The following is a 15,740-nucleotide window of genomic DNA, read 5'->3' on the forward strand; positions in this document are numbered from 1 at the left end:
TAATTATACCATATATTAAATAATTAAAAATAATCATTTAATAAAAATATTTTTCCTTTGCAGTCTTCGATCTCCGTTCCTCGGTCGCGTCTTGTATAACCCTTTAAAACACTGATTTTTGAATACTAATAGAAAACTCTACTTTAAACATGTGAACATGCCTACCACATACAATTAATACAATTAAAATAATTTAATTATGCATTTTTCATTTTTCTTATATTTTCATGCAGTTGAATTATTTTATCGCATTTTGAACTTAAACTTTTCGAGGATCTGGGCCCACAATCTTCAAATCATGATCTCCCACTAAATCTAATATTTATATTAAAGTTCCATGGCACATTGGGATATAAATTTAGGGGAACGGGCCATAAACCAGACCAAATTTTAATTAGTGAATAATTAAAAATACAACATAAAAATATCCTGACATACACATAGCAAATTGGCAATGGCTCTTGATCATCCTTTTACCATATAATATCAAATATTATATTAATTCGATAATATCACATATTATCTACAAATCATATAAATGTAAATTATCACTAACCGTCATAATTAATAAGTTAAATGAACTCATTTGTTTAACTTCAATTAATTAAATTTCTTTTTACTGTAAATAATTACAATCAAATTCTAATTATTCATTTCGTGAGAAAATTCCACAATTTAAACAAAATTCATCTTCGTGGGTCAATTTCATCAATTTTCACAAAATATTAATGTTGCCCCATAAATTTGAAATTTTTGAAAAACTCCCTGGGGACTCTCGAAAAAGAATCGTCGTCGGACAGCCCTGCCCCAACCCCGCCCCACTACCCGAATAGTTCGGGCAGAACTGTGTTTCTTGTTTGGATGGCACTAGTAATCACAAACTATTTGTGCATTGAGAATGTGACGTCCGAATTTCCAAAATCCAGAGTCGATGCAGCGTCAGAGGGACGTGGCAGAGGAAGAACTCAAGGCCGAAATTTTTCTTCAAAATTATGAAGGTGGTCGAGAGCTATTTCTTGGAAGGGGAAAAGATTTTGGTGAATTTTGTGCTTGTATTGTGTTCAAAAACTCTCTTATATTTTGTGTCCCCTCATGGTATATTTTCTCCAAACAGGATTCATAATCCTTGTCTCCATAGAACTCATAATTTTCATAAAATAATTGTCATATTATTATTATAACATGTATTTATCAACTTTTGATAATACATGATATATTAATATTAATATACATATCTTTATATCTCCATATAAAATGTATATAAGCATTAATTTATTTACAAATGCGCATTTAATACATGCCTAGACATATTAATTAAAATTAAATAATCATTATTTAATTTATTTAATCAACTTATTAATTAATTAATTCTAGACCCCTCTACAATATTTTATGAGAATTTGTACATATTAGTAGTCATCACTGCTAGTACAATTATTTAATTAGTAAATTCATTCACTAAATAAGTCTGAACTCATTACAACCTGATCGATGATCCGTTAGCGTTGATGTATCAAGGATACAAAGCTTGTTCATTTAATAAAATTGAAAATTTCGAAGATTGCTACTACTTAAATAATAATTCACCCAAGTGTAGGTTGTCTGCAAGTAATATAATTCGTAAGTACGAGATCGATCCACAGAGAGGTTATTTTGAGTTTAAATCTATTAATTTATAGATTACCAAATGCAAGAATTAAGTTTACAAATTATAAACTTTGTCAAGACTTGAAGATTTATTCTTGGTTTATGTAATATTGTTTAACTAAAAGTAAAACAAAAGAAACCACCATAAATAATGGTTCCAAAAAAATTAAACACACACATAATATAATATAGTTCCCACTATAGAAAATACCGAATTAACCGATATTTTATATATGGTATCTATGATTATAATTATGACTATATAAATAAATAATTGCATAAAGTAAATGTTAAATTAAATCATTATATTTCATTTAGAACAACCGGCAGAGCCACGCTATTGCCTAAATAAATATATTGATTTAATAAGTTAGTTGCGGTAAAGTAAAAGTTAGTTGCGATAAAGTAAATGTTAGTTGCGATAAAGTAAAAGTTAGTTGCGAGAAAGTAAAAGTTAGATGCGAAAAATAAAAGTTAGTTGCGATAAAGTAAATGTTAGATTGTTAGATGTTAGTATTAAATCATAATATTTCATTTAGAACAACCGGCAGAGTCACGCTATCGTCTAAATGAAATATTATGATAACCACTTTAATGGTATCAAGCATTTGATGTAAATTGATAACAACAAATAATTCATTTTTATACCTACAATAAAAATAAGTTAGCTAAATGAAAAGAATTAAAGAAAGAATATACAAAATATAAACAATCTTACTTCACCAAGAATGCATCCTCTTCACCTTGACATAATAGATTTAGCTTGCCATAAGCTTACTTTTGATCAACACTAAAATATCACTCATAGTTGAGAACATGAAAGAAAATATATTGGAACTTAGAACTTTGATACACACTCACACTATATTTTACAATGAGATAGAATGATTCTCAAGCTAGCACAAGACCTCTATTTATAGGCCAAATGAGAGAAAGGGTCAAAATTTTTATTAATGTCATGTAGTTGCAATAGTATTCTTTGTCTCCTCCAAGTTCAATTCCATGTCCCTTCTTTCAATGCTTTGTTCCATGACTTTAATCACCGAATTTGACTCTGCTCAAAATGGCAAACATGTGGGGAATTGTCTGTAGATGAATTTGGCCACTTGCTTCACCTCATTTGGTTAAATATTGAAATAGTTATTATATTTTTACTATATGCTGGTCATAGTAAAAGTAAATTTGTCCTCCTTTTGATATTTGTACAATTTGATTATCTTAAGAATCTTTTTAGGCAATCATGTCTTCTGCAAAGTTGTAGATAATTTCTCAATGATTCCAAACATGTTTGAGTCACCTCCATTTGAATTTTCTAGCTTGAGTTATCATTATTCTACCAACACGTAGAAAACCTGAAAATAAAACATATTTAGTAAGACAATTAAATATAAACAAACAATACTAAAATAACATAATTTTATAATTTTAATGAAACTTAAATTTTAAAATACAGGTTTTAACATATAATAAATTATTAATTTTAAGTTTCATCACACCCCCACACTATCTTATTACTAGTCCCTTAGTAATAAAATTTATCGGAAAATCACAACCTAGATTCTTTTCTTTATTCCTTTTATATATTCAAATACAAACATATTCATTAAAAACAAAATCATATACCGATTTATATATATATATATATTTTTTCGTTTAATATAATAATATATAATTAGATGTGTTTTTATTATTATTTTTATTTTCACATAATATATAAAGTAACAATATATATATAATTTTTTTTAAATTTCTAAATTTTTTATAATAATATAGTCAAAAAGATAATTCACACCACCCACCATAACATGTATAATATCAGAAATATTATTGTAAAAGCCTCAACTCCATATATTCTTTCAGGTCAAAATGTTTAAGGAATAGCTAGTTTTCACTCATGGAGTTGGAATGAATATTAACTCTCATTGAAAAAGGCTAAGTATTAAAGCAGACAATTAAGTAAACTAATATTGAAAACAAAATAGGAAAATTTACAAAGAATAAAATCCTTTTTTTTTTAGCTTATTGTTTTTTTTTTAAAATAATGTGACTGCAAAATTTTACAATAACATAAAATTTTTTTATCCAAACATTCTACCATAAATATATATTTATATTTATGTATATAAACATTTATATAACGGATACATCCGACTACCTTTGAAACTTATCTAGCACAAACAAATCTTTTTGTTTGTTTGTTTTTTTCTTTAACACAATATTGATGTTTTAGAACACATTGATAGTACATCAATCAAATCTAAAAAATTACAATGAATAAAGTATTTTGCAGTCCGTTATATATTTACTTCTTTTTTTTTATTTTTTTAATAAATATTTTTTTAGGGGAGTTATATTCTTGTAATTAACCATTTTTTAATAATCAATAAAAGTTTATTAATTGTTTTCTCATTTCTCACCACTCACTCACAAAAGATGTGTGAGTATATATTATACTTTTACAAAAGAATTCTTTCAATTATACATGTTAACAGCCATACAAACCATATCTTTTAACTATATTCTCATAAAAATTTTAGAAATTATTATATTTGAAAACACATACAATTATATATATATATATGAACACATCTATTATATATTTTATATTAATTGATCAAATATATATATAAATTGGTACATATGAAAAACTAATTTTTCTTTTAGTCTGTATTTTGAATATAATGAATATTAAAATCTAGTGTATTGCGATTTTTCAATAATTATTAACTAATGCATCTCAGGTGCATTTTACTGACACCTTACTCGACATTGAACTAAAAATTATTTTATAATTACTATATATAAGTATATATTTTAATTTTTTATATAAAAAAAACTAAGAGGAGAAGAAGAAATTATTCATACCTTAAAGAAAAACATTAAAACATACCGTTGAATCACAAGTTTAGCATCACATGAATTTTCTTTTCTTACTCTTGGATGTTGGCCAATTAAGTTGAGATAAGGATGGATCTGATTCATAACTAAATCCTTGCAGTAAATCAATAAGTTCACCTTCACATGTAGCAGAAACTAACATCCTTCGCGAAGCTAATGAAATAAATCCATGTTCCACAACATCATCAAGAGACGATAACAGTTTATCATAATAATTGTTAACATTTAACAAACCAATTGGCTTATTGTGGATATTTAATTGTGCCCAACAAACAGTATGAAATATTTCTTCCAAAGTACCGAAACCTCCTGGCAAAGCAATGAAAGCATCTGAATGTTCAATCATTTGAGTGATTCGTTCATACATGTTGTCCACTTTCATTTCTTCTCCTATTGTTGGTCCTGTAAGATTGGCTAAGGTAATCGGAATAATGCCTAAAACTTCACTTCCACATGCATGCGCAGCTTTTGCAACTTTTCCCATGAGGCCAACTTCACCACCACCATATACCAAATGAATCTTTTTTTTAGCAAGTGTTATTCCAAGATTTTCTGCTACTTCTTCATAAATTAAATCTTTTCCTGCATTAGATCCACAAAATACACAAATATTTTTTATTTTACTTACCGTGGACGTTGACATGTTGAGAAATATGTTTTCTGTAATTGTTAGATCACAACATATGAATTTATAAGCGTAACATGCCAAAAGTCAATATTTGAACAGGAAATTATTATTATTAAAAGAAAATAAAAATGACAAAATTAAAACAAATATATACAGCGTAGTTGTGACTGTGGCTCACATCTTCCTCTGATTTTACGTTCAGTAACGGTTTCAACGCCTTCTATGAGTCGAGGATATGCTTCCCATCCAATTTTCTTATAAATTGGCAAACAGGGTCTTTTAACGTCAGATTCCCAAGACAAAATTGTGTATATATATTTACTTATCTAAATAGATATGCGTTACTACAGTAGGATCTTTGTAAGGCTTATTCCACCGTCCATATTGATATTCCTCCTGTTGAAATTGCCACCATAGTTTAAGAAGTTCATTTTGCACATACCCACTAGAATGCGTATCAAGAACCTCTAGAAAATTATCCAAAGGCTCTTTACTCAGATCATTCTTAATGAATAAAATTTTATCTTCTCTATTCATTGATGTCATTCCAACATTTTTGCATTTTCCTTTACAAGTCCACCTTGCACGTTTATGACATCCGCCTATACGTTTAGCTCTTCGCTTTTTGGCATATGTGCTTTTACCAAATCCTGGCATACGTCTTATTATTAATTCACTTGCTTCCCCAATCAATCGGACTTTTGCTTCAATTATCAAACAGACATCATTCGGTATGCCATATGACATCATCAACCTTAGCCGCTCACATCTAGCTTTATAAATTTTTTTCAACGCATTATCAGGTAAACAAGCAAAATATTTACGAAGATTCATAATACACGCATCCATATTATTATTATTATATATATTTCAATTATTTTGGGAAAACTGAAGAAACCGACTTAAACAGTCACGGAGTACCGTTATCCGCCACTTAACCGGGAAATGAACTAGAATCTGCAAAACAAAATGAAAATATCAAACAACTATTGTGGATCATATAAAGGCATAAACTCATTATTAAGAATTTCATTTTCTATAAAAGGCTTAAGTCTTTGCCCATTAACTTTAAACACGTCATTATTTTTAGGATTTTCAATATCAACAGCACCATGAGGATAAACAAATTTGACTATAAATGGTCCTGACCACCTCGATCTTAATTTACCTGAAAATAAATGCAAACGAGAATTATAAAGCAAAACTTTTTGTCCAATTTCAAATGACTTCTCATAATATTTTTATCATGAAAGGCTTTAGTTTTATCTTTATAAATCTTTGAATTTTCATATGCATCATTTCTTAATTCTTCAAGTTCATTTATTTGCAATTTTCTTAATTTAGATGCATCATATAAATTAATATTAAATGCTTTAATTGCCCAATAAGCTTTATGTTCAAGTTCAACCGGTAAATGACAATGCTTACCAAAAACTAACCTATATGGTGACATCCCTAATGATGTTTTAAATGTAATTTTATATGCCCATAATGCATCAGTTAATCTTAAAGACCAATCTTTTCGATTTGGATTAACTGTTTTTTCTAAAATTTGTTTTATTTCTCTATTTGCAAGTTCAACTTGACCATTACTTTGAGGATGATATGAGGTAGAAACTTTATGTGTAATGCCATATTTTCTTAACAAAGAGGAAAATGATTTATTTATAAAATGACTTCCCCCATCACTAATTATTGCTCTAGGTATTCCAAATCGGCTAAAAATATTTTCTTTTAAAAATTTTATAACAACTTTATGATCATTAGTTCTACATGCAATTGCTTCAATCCATTTTGAAACATAATCAACAGCGACTAAAATGTACTTATATCCAAAAGATAATGAAAATGGACCCATAAAATCTATCCTCCAACTATCAAATATTTCAATAATTATGATTGGATTTAAAGGCATCATGTTTTGTTTTGAAATTGATCTCATCTTCTGACAGTTTTCACAAGATTTGCAAAATAAATGCGTATCTTTGAATAAAGACGGCCAATAAAATCCACATTGTAAGATTTTTGTACCTGTTTTATTGGATGAAAAATGACCTCCACATGCTTCAGAATGACAAAATTTAATAACATTACTTACTTCATTGTCGGGTATGCATCGTCGAAAAATTTGGTCAGGACAATACTTAAATAAGTAAGGATCATCCCAATAAATTTTTTTAACTTCTATCAAGAATTTATTCTTATCCTGTGAATTCCAATGAGAAGGCATTTTATTTGTCACAAGAAAATTTACAATGTTAGCAAACCAGGGCATAATAGTAACATAAAACAACTGATCATCTGGAAAATTTTCATTTATTGGTATTTCATTATGAGATGATTCAGTCATTATTCTAGATAAATGATCGGCTACAACATTTTCTTTTCCTTTTTTATCTTTAATTATAATATCAAATTCTTGTAACAATAAAATCCACCGTATTAATCTTGGCTTAGCATCTTGTTTATTTGATAAATATTTTATGGCAGAATGATCGGTGTAAACAATAGTAGTAGAACCAATTAAATAAAATCGAAACTTATCTAATGCAAATACTACTGAAAGTAATTCTTTTTCAATAGTTGAATAATTTATTTGGGCACTATTTAAGGTTCTACTAGCATAATAGATTGCATAAGGTTTTCCTTCTTTTCTTTGTCCTAACACAGCTCCTATAGCATAATCACTTGCATCACACATTAATTCAAATGGTAAAGACCAATCTGGAGGTTGTAAAATAGGTGATGTAACTAAAAGATTAATAATTTTTTTAAAAGCATTTTCATATTTCTGAGTCCATTCAAATTGTGTATCTTTTGTTAAAAGATTTGAAATTGGTTTAGATATTATGCTGAAATTTTTTATAAACCTTCTATAAAATCCTGCATGACCCAAGAATGATCGAACTTCTTTGACCGTTTTTGGTGATGTTAAATTAGCAATAACATCAACTTTGGCTTTATCAACTTCAATTCCTTTTTCAGATATCACATGTCCTAAAACAATCCCAGATTTAATCATATAATGACATTTTTCCCAATTTAAAACATTTTTTCTTCACATCTTTTTAATACTTCTTCTAGATTTTTAAGACAATTTTCAAATGAGTTTCCAAAAACAGTTATATCATCCATAAAAAATTCTACATATTCTTCAATCATATCACTGAAATACTTAACATACATCTTTGAAAAGTAGCCGGAGCATTACATAAACCAAATGGCATTCTTTTAAATGCAAAAGTTCCGAAAGGACAAGTAAAAGTAGTTTTTTCTTGATCTTCTAATGATATAGGTATTTGATAATACCCCGAATACCCATCAAGAAAACAGTAATAAGAATTTCCTGCTACTTTTTCTAGAATTTGATCTAAAAATGGTAGTGGGAAATGATCTTTTCTAGTTGCATCATTTAATTTTCTATAATCAATACACATACGCCAACTAGATGGAATCCTAGCTTGTAATAACTCTCCCTTTTCATTTTTTATAACAGTGATGCTGGACTTTTTAGGTACTACTTGTGTTGGACTTACCTATTTACTATCTGAAATTGGATAGATAATTCCAGCGTCTAATAGTTTTAATACTTCATTCTTAACAACTTCCTTCATATGTGGATTTAACCTTCTTTGTGGTTGTTGATATGTTTTAGCATTTTCTTCCAAGTGAATTTTATGTGTACAAATTAAAGGATTCATACCTTTTATATCTTTCAAAGTCCATCCAATTGCATTTTTATATTTTTTAAGTAATTTAATCAAATCTTCTTCTTGATTTGGCAAAAGAGTGGAAGAAATTACAACAGGAAATGTTTTATTTTCACCAAGAAATACATATTTCAATTCTAATGGTAAAACTTTTAATTCAAGTTTTGTATTATCATCTTCTTTAAAATTATTTTTAGACTCAAAACTTTCTATTGAAAAAACTTCAGATTATTGATTTAAGTTTTCTTCTTGTATATTTTCTTCCACAATTGGTTCAATTTCATTATCATATTCATTTTCATTAATACTTGGTTGTTTACATAAATTGAACACATTAAGTTCTAGAGTCATATTTCCAAAAGACAATTTCATTATTCCATTTCGACAATTAATTAAAGCATTTGAAGTTGCTAGAAATGGTCGTCCCAATATTACTGGAATTTCATTATGTACTTCTATTGGTTGTGTATCCAAAACAATAAAATCTACAAGATATATGAATTTATCAACTTGAACCAACACATCTTCTACAATACCTCTAGGTATTTTGATTGACCTATCCGCCAGTAAGAGAGTAACAGAAGTGGGTTTTAATTCTCCTTAATTAAGTTTTTCATAAACTGAATAAGGAAGTAAATTCACACTTGCTCCCAAATCCAACAAAGCTTTTTTAATTTTATTTTCTCCAATAATACATGAAATTGTTGGACAACCAGGATCTTTATATTTTAAACTAGAATTATTTTGAAGAATAGAACTTACTTGTTCAGCCAAGAATGCTTTTTTCTTCACATGCAATTTTCTCTTTACAGTACATAAGTCTTTTAAAAATTTTGCATAAGAAGGTACTTGTTTAATAGCATCTAATAATTGAATATTTATCTTCACTTTTTTAAAAACTTCATAGATATCATAATCACTTTTTTGTTTTTTATGATTTGTTAATGCATGAGGAAATGGTGGAGGTTTATTTGACTTATTTACTATTTCAGATGATTTATCCTTCACCATATTATTCTTAAAATTTAAGGTATCATCATTCTCAAAAGTATCAGGATTATCATCCTTACTCTTTGATTTTAAATGATCCTTGTTTTCATTACTATATGGATCATTAACTATTTTACCACTTCTAAGGGTAATAACAGATTTTATTTGATCAATTTTTCATTTTTTAATTCTTGATTTTGATTTTTAGGATTAGGTTGAGGTTGAGATGGAAATTTTCCTTTTTCATGAATATTAAGTGCAGATGCAAATTTTGCAAGAGTTTCTTTCAAATCACTCATAGATTGACTGTTTGGAATATTGATAGACTCTTGCTTTTGGATAAATGCATGAATTACATCTTCACAAGTTTTTTCTTGGAGGTGTAACATAAGGAATATAACCTTGATGATTTTGGTTATTTTCAAAATATTGTTGTGACGGTTGTGCATTATTATCATTCCTCCAACTAAAATTAGGATGATTTTTTCATCCTGGATTATATGATGGTGAAAAAGGATCTAGTATTGGTTTTTTATCATTGTTAACATAATTTGCTTGTTCATGGAGACATTCTTTAAATGAAGGTAATGTTGGACAATCTTTTGTAGCATGATCTTGTGTATCACATATATGACAAACAATTTCTTGAATACTTTTTAATTGACCACTCTTTTTCATTTCTAATGACTCAATTTTTCTTGCTAAAGATGCAAGTTTAGCTTGAATATCTATATCATCTTTAAGATTATAGATACCACCCCCATTTGTTGAATTATTGTTTTTAGTTGTTGGTGGTTCTATTGTGCCTATATTATCCCAATTTTGAGCATTTTCTGCTAATGAATCCAAATATTCCATAGCTTCATTTGGGTTTTGTTCTTCAAAAGTTCCATTACACATGAATTCTATCATTTGCCTATCTTTAGGTATTAGACCTTCATAAAAGTGAGAAACTATTCTCCATGTTTCAAAACCATGATGTGGGCATGTATTAAGTAATTTTTATATCTATCCCAACATTGATAAAACGTTTCTCCTTGTTTTTGAGAAAAAGTTGTAATTTGTCTTTTAAAAGAGTTTGTTCTTTGGGAAGGGAAAAACTTTTTGAGAAATTGTTGTTGCATTTCTTCCCATGATCTTATTGAACTTGATCTTAAATTTTGTAGCCATGTTTTAGCTTTATCTTTTAAAGAAAAGGGAAAAGCTTTAATCGAACTATATCCATGCTACAATTTTGATCATTATAAGTGTTACAAACTTCCTCAAATTCTCTTAGATGCAAATATGGATTTTCAGAATCTAAACCATGAAAATTTGGTAAAAGTTGAATAATTTGAGGTTTGAAGTTGAAATTAGATGCATCAGGAGGAAAAACTAAACAAGATGGGGCACTAGTTCTAATAGGGTTCATATGGTGCCTAAGTGTTCTTAATTGATCATGTTCTTGATTATTATTATTATTATTATTATCTTGATTATTTGAATTATCATCCATGTTTAAATTATTTTCAGATACTCGAATAAGTCTACCACTTTTTTTTCGACTCCAAATACTCATACAAAAAAAAAACAACACAATACTTATAAATAAAACATAATTAACAAATATAAACTTAATTTATACCTCCCCGGCAACGGCGCCAAAAACTTGCTACTACTTAAATAATAATTCACCCAAGTGTAGGTTGTCTGCAAGTAATATAATTCGTAAGTACGAGATCGATCCACAGAGAGGTTATTTTGAGTTTAAATTTATTAATTTATAGATTACCAAATGCAAGAATTAAGTTTACAAATTATAAACTTTGTCAAGGCTTGAGGATTTATTCTTGGTTTATGTAATATTGTTTAACTAAAAGTAAAACAAAAGAAACCACCATAAATAATGGTTCCAAAAAAATTAAACACACACATAATATAATATAGTTCCCACTATAGAAAATACCGGATTAACCGATATTTTATATATGGTACCTATGATTATAATTATGACTATATAAATAAATAATTGCATAAAGTAAATATTAAATTAAATCATTATATTTCATTTAGAACAACCAGCAGAGCCACGCTATTGTCTAAATGAAATATATTTATTTAATAAGTTAGTTGCGGTAAAGTAAATGTTAGTTGCGATAAAGTAAAAGTTAGTTGCGAGAAAGTAAAAGTTAGATGCGAAAAATAAAAGTTAGTTGCGATAAAGTAAATGTTAGATGTTAGTATTAAATCATAATATTTCATTTAGAACAACCGGCAGAGCCACGCTATCGTCTAAATGAAATATTATGATATTATTATATAAATATATATATATATATATCTATATATATAATGATAAGTGATGAAATATTTATTGTATCAAAATTAAACAACAAATCAAGATAACCACTTTAATGGTATCAAGCATTTGATGTAAATTGATAACAACAAATAATTCATTTTTATACCTACAATAAAAATAAGTTAGCTAAATGAAAAGAAATAAAAAAAGAATATACAAAATATAAACAATCTTACTTCTCCAAGAATGCATCCTCTTCACCTTGACATAATAGATTTAGCTTGTCATAAGCTTACTTTTGATCAACACTAAAATATCACTCATAGTTGAAAACATGAAAGAAAATATATTGGAACTTAGAACTTTGATACACACTCACACTATATTTTACAATGAGATAGAATGATTCTCAAGCTAGCACAAGGCCTCTATTTATAGGTCAAATGAGAGAAATGGTCAAAATTTTTATTAATGCCATGTAGTTGCAATAGTATTCTTTGTCTCCTCCAAGTTCAATTCCATGTCCCTTCTTTCAATGCTTTGTTCCATGACTTTAATCACCGAATTTGACTCTGCTCAAAATGGCAAACATGTGGGGAATTGTCTGTAGATGAATTTGGTCACTTGCTTGACCTCATTTGGTTAAATATTGAAATAGTTATGATATTTTTACTATATGCTGGTCATAATACAAGTAAATTTGTCCTCCTTTTGATATTTGTACAATTTGATCATCTTAAAGATCTTTTTAGGCAATCATGTCTTCTGCAAAGTTGTAGATAATTTCTCAAGGATTCTAAACATGTTTGATTCACCTCCATTTGAATTTTCTAGCTTGAGTTATCATTATTCTACCAACACGTAGAAAACCTGAAAATAAAACATATTTAGTAAGACAATTAAATATAAACAAACAATACTAAAATAACATAATTTTATAATTTTAATGAAACTTAAATTTTAAAATACAGGTTTTAACATATAATAAATTATTAAATTTAAGTTTCATCAAAGATCAAACTTTTTACTTACCATATTGGACAGCTATCAGTTTTGTGAACTCATTCACCAAAACATGTAGTTCCACTCTCTTTCCTCAATTAGCAATTAAGCTAACTTCCATTTCTTCTATCTTATGGAATCAAATTATAAACTTCTTTATAAGCATTCTATTTGATCTCCATCAAACTGTGGTCGCCAAATTCAACTCCTTGAACTTTGATTTTCTCAACGGTAACACAGTGTCCGATACTTGTGTAACCTTCAATGGTTCAACGATATAACTAGCTGTAGGTTCACATCTCCATGTGATTCATAATAAAATTTATTCTTGTTTGGGCATACCCTAATTAGCCACATTCTTTTCATCAACTCATTGATGAAGAATGTCAGAACTTAGTTCTGATTGCACCCATCGAATCACAATAAGAGCGTCTAGTAGCATCGTCCCATGATCCCCTAGGTATCGCTGATAATACCTACAATAACTTAAATTATGGTTAGAGTACAGTGATGAAACTTAAAAGTAATAATTTATTATATGTTAAAACCTATATTTTAAAATTTAAGTTTCATTAAAATTATATAATTATGTTATTTTAGTATTGTTTGTTTATATTTAATTGTCTTACTAAATATGTTTTATTTTCAGGTTTTCTACACGTTGGTAAAATAATGATACTCAAGCTACAAAATTCAAATTGAGGTGATTCAAACATTTTTGAAATCCTTGAAAAATTATCTACAACGTTTCAGAAGACATGAATGCCTAAAAAATTTACTAAGATGATCAAATTGTGCAAATATCAAAAGGATGACATATTTACTTTTACTATGACCATCATATAGTAAAAAAAATCATAGCTATTTCAATATTTAACCAAATGAGGTGAAGCAAAAGGCAAAATTCATCTACAGACAATTACCCACATGTTTTCTGTTTTGAGCAAAGTCCAATTCGGAGATTAAAGTCATGGAACATAGCATTCAAAGAAGGGCCAAGTAATTGAAGTTGGAGGAGACAAGAACTACTATTACAACTACATGGTAATAATGAAATTTTTGACCTTTTCTCTCAATTGGCTTATAAATAGAGGCCTTGTGATAGCTTGAGGAGTATCATATATCATTGTAAAATATAGTTTGTGTGCTAAAAGTTCTAAGTTTAATATATTTTATTTCCCAACCATGAGTGAGGATTTTAGTGTGAATCAAAAGTAAGCTCATGGCAAGTTAAATCTACTATGTCAAGGTGAAGATGATGAATTCTTGGTGAAGTAAAATTGTTTATATTTTGTATATTCTTTCTATATTTTTTCATTTAGCTAACTTCTTTTTATTGTAGGTAAAAAACTGAATTATTCGTTGTTATCAATTTACATCAAATGCTTGATACTATTGAAGTTGTTATCTTGATTGTTTAATTTTGAGACAATAAATATTTCATCAATTATTATTATTTTTATTATATATATATATATATAATTATATCATATATTTCATTTAGACGATAGCGTGGCTCTGCCGGTTGTTCTAAATGAAATATTGTGAATTAATACTAACATCTAACAATCTAACATTTACTTTATTGCAACTAACATTTATTTTATTGCAACTAACTTTTACTTTCCTGCAACTAGCTTTTATTTTTCGCAATTAACTTTTACTTTACCGCAACTAACTTATTAAATCATATATTTCATTTAGGCAATAGCGTGGCTCTTCCGGTTGTTATAAATGAAATATAATGATTTAATTTAAAATTTATTTTATGCAATTTTATATTTATACAATTATATATATAAACATAGGTACCATATATAAAATATCGATTAATTCGATATTTTTTTATAGTGGGAACTATATTATATTATGTATCTGTTTAAATATTTAATTTTCTTTTTCATGGGACCATTAATTATGGTGGTTTCATTTGTTCTAATTTTAGTTAAACAATATTACATAAGCCAAGAATAAATCTTTGAGCCTTGACAAAATTTATAATTTGTAAATTTCATTCTTGCATTTGGTAATTTATAAATTAATAAATTTAAACTTAAAATAACATCTCTGTGGATCAATCTCGTACTTACTAAATATATTATTTGCAGACAACCTACACTTGAGTGAATTATAATTTAAGTTGTAGCATACAGTACGGTCCCTTCAACTCATATATCCTGATCGAATTTGCAACTATTGGTATATCGAGGTTGTATATGAATTTAATAACGATGTGATTTATCTTTAAGTACTAATAGTAATATGATATGTGCAACTAAGAAAACAGCTTTCTCTAAAATACATTTCTTGCTGTGGACAGAGATTCATATACTATTAACTCATCAGATCGCATAGATTAATATATTCACCCCTAGGAAAACTGTGAATCCTCGACTACAATGCATTTGCTCCTACTAATTTTGAAACTACACACAACCTCGCCATCTGATGACCCTCAATGGAGTCGGTAAATGAATCCAAGTGCATGCTAGTATGCAGAGCCCCTACGTTTTCCCGGGTCAAAGGACTAAGGTGTACAACCATAACCGTTGATTATTCTACCTGATAAATGAAAACCACTTGG

At 27.9% G+C, this 15,740-nt stretch overlaps 1 non-coding gene across 1 annotated transcript; it reads left to right on the forward strand.

Annotated features, from left to right (window-relative positions):
* The first annotated feature begins 10,843 nt into the window (after positions 1–10,843).
* On the forward strand, positions 10,844–10,953 carry LOC142528168 (small nucleolar RNA R71). Its single transcript, XR_012815648.1, has one exon. It is a non-coding gene; the product is annotated as a small nucleolar RNA R71 (small nucleolar RNA).
* The last annotated feature ends 4,787 nt before the right edge of the window (positions 10,954–15,740 follow it).

The sequence above is a fragment of the Primulina tabacum genome, chromosome 15 (assembly GCF_025594145.1).
Source record: "Primulina tabacum isolate GXHZ01 chromosome 15, ASM2559414v2, whole genome shotgun sequence".
NCBI classification, from domain to species: domain Eukaryota; kingdom Viridiplantae; phylum Streptophyta; class Magnoliopsida; order Lamiales; family Gesneriaceae; genus Primulina; species Primulina tabacum.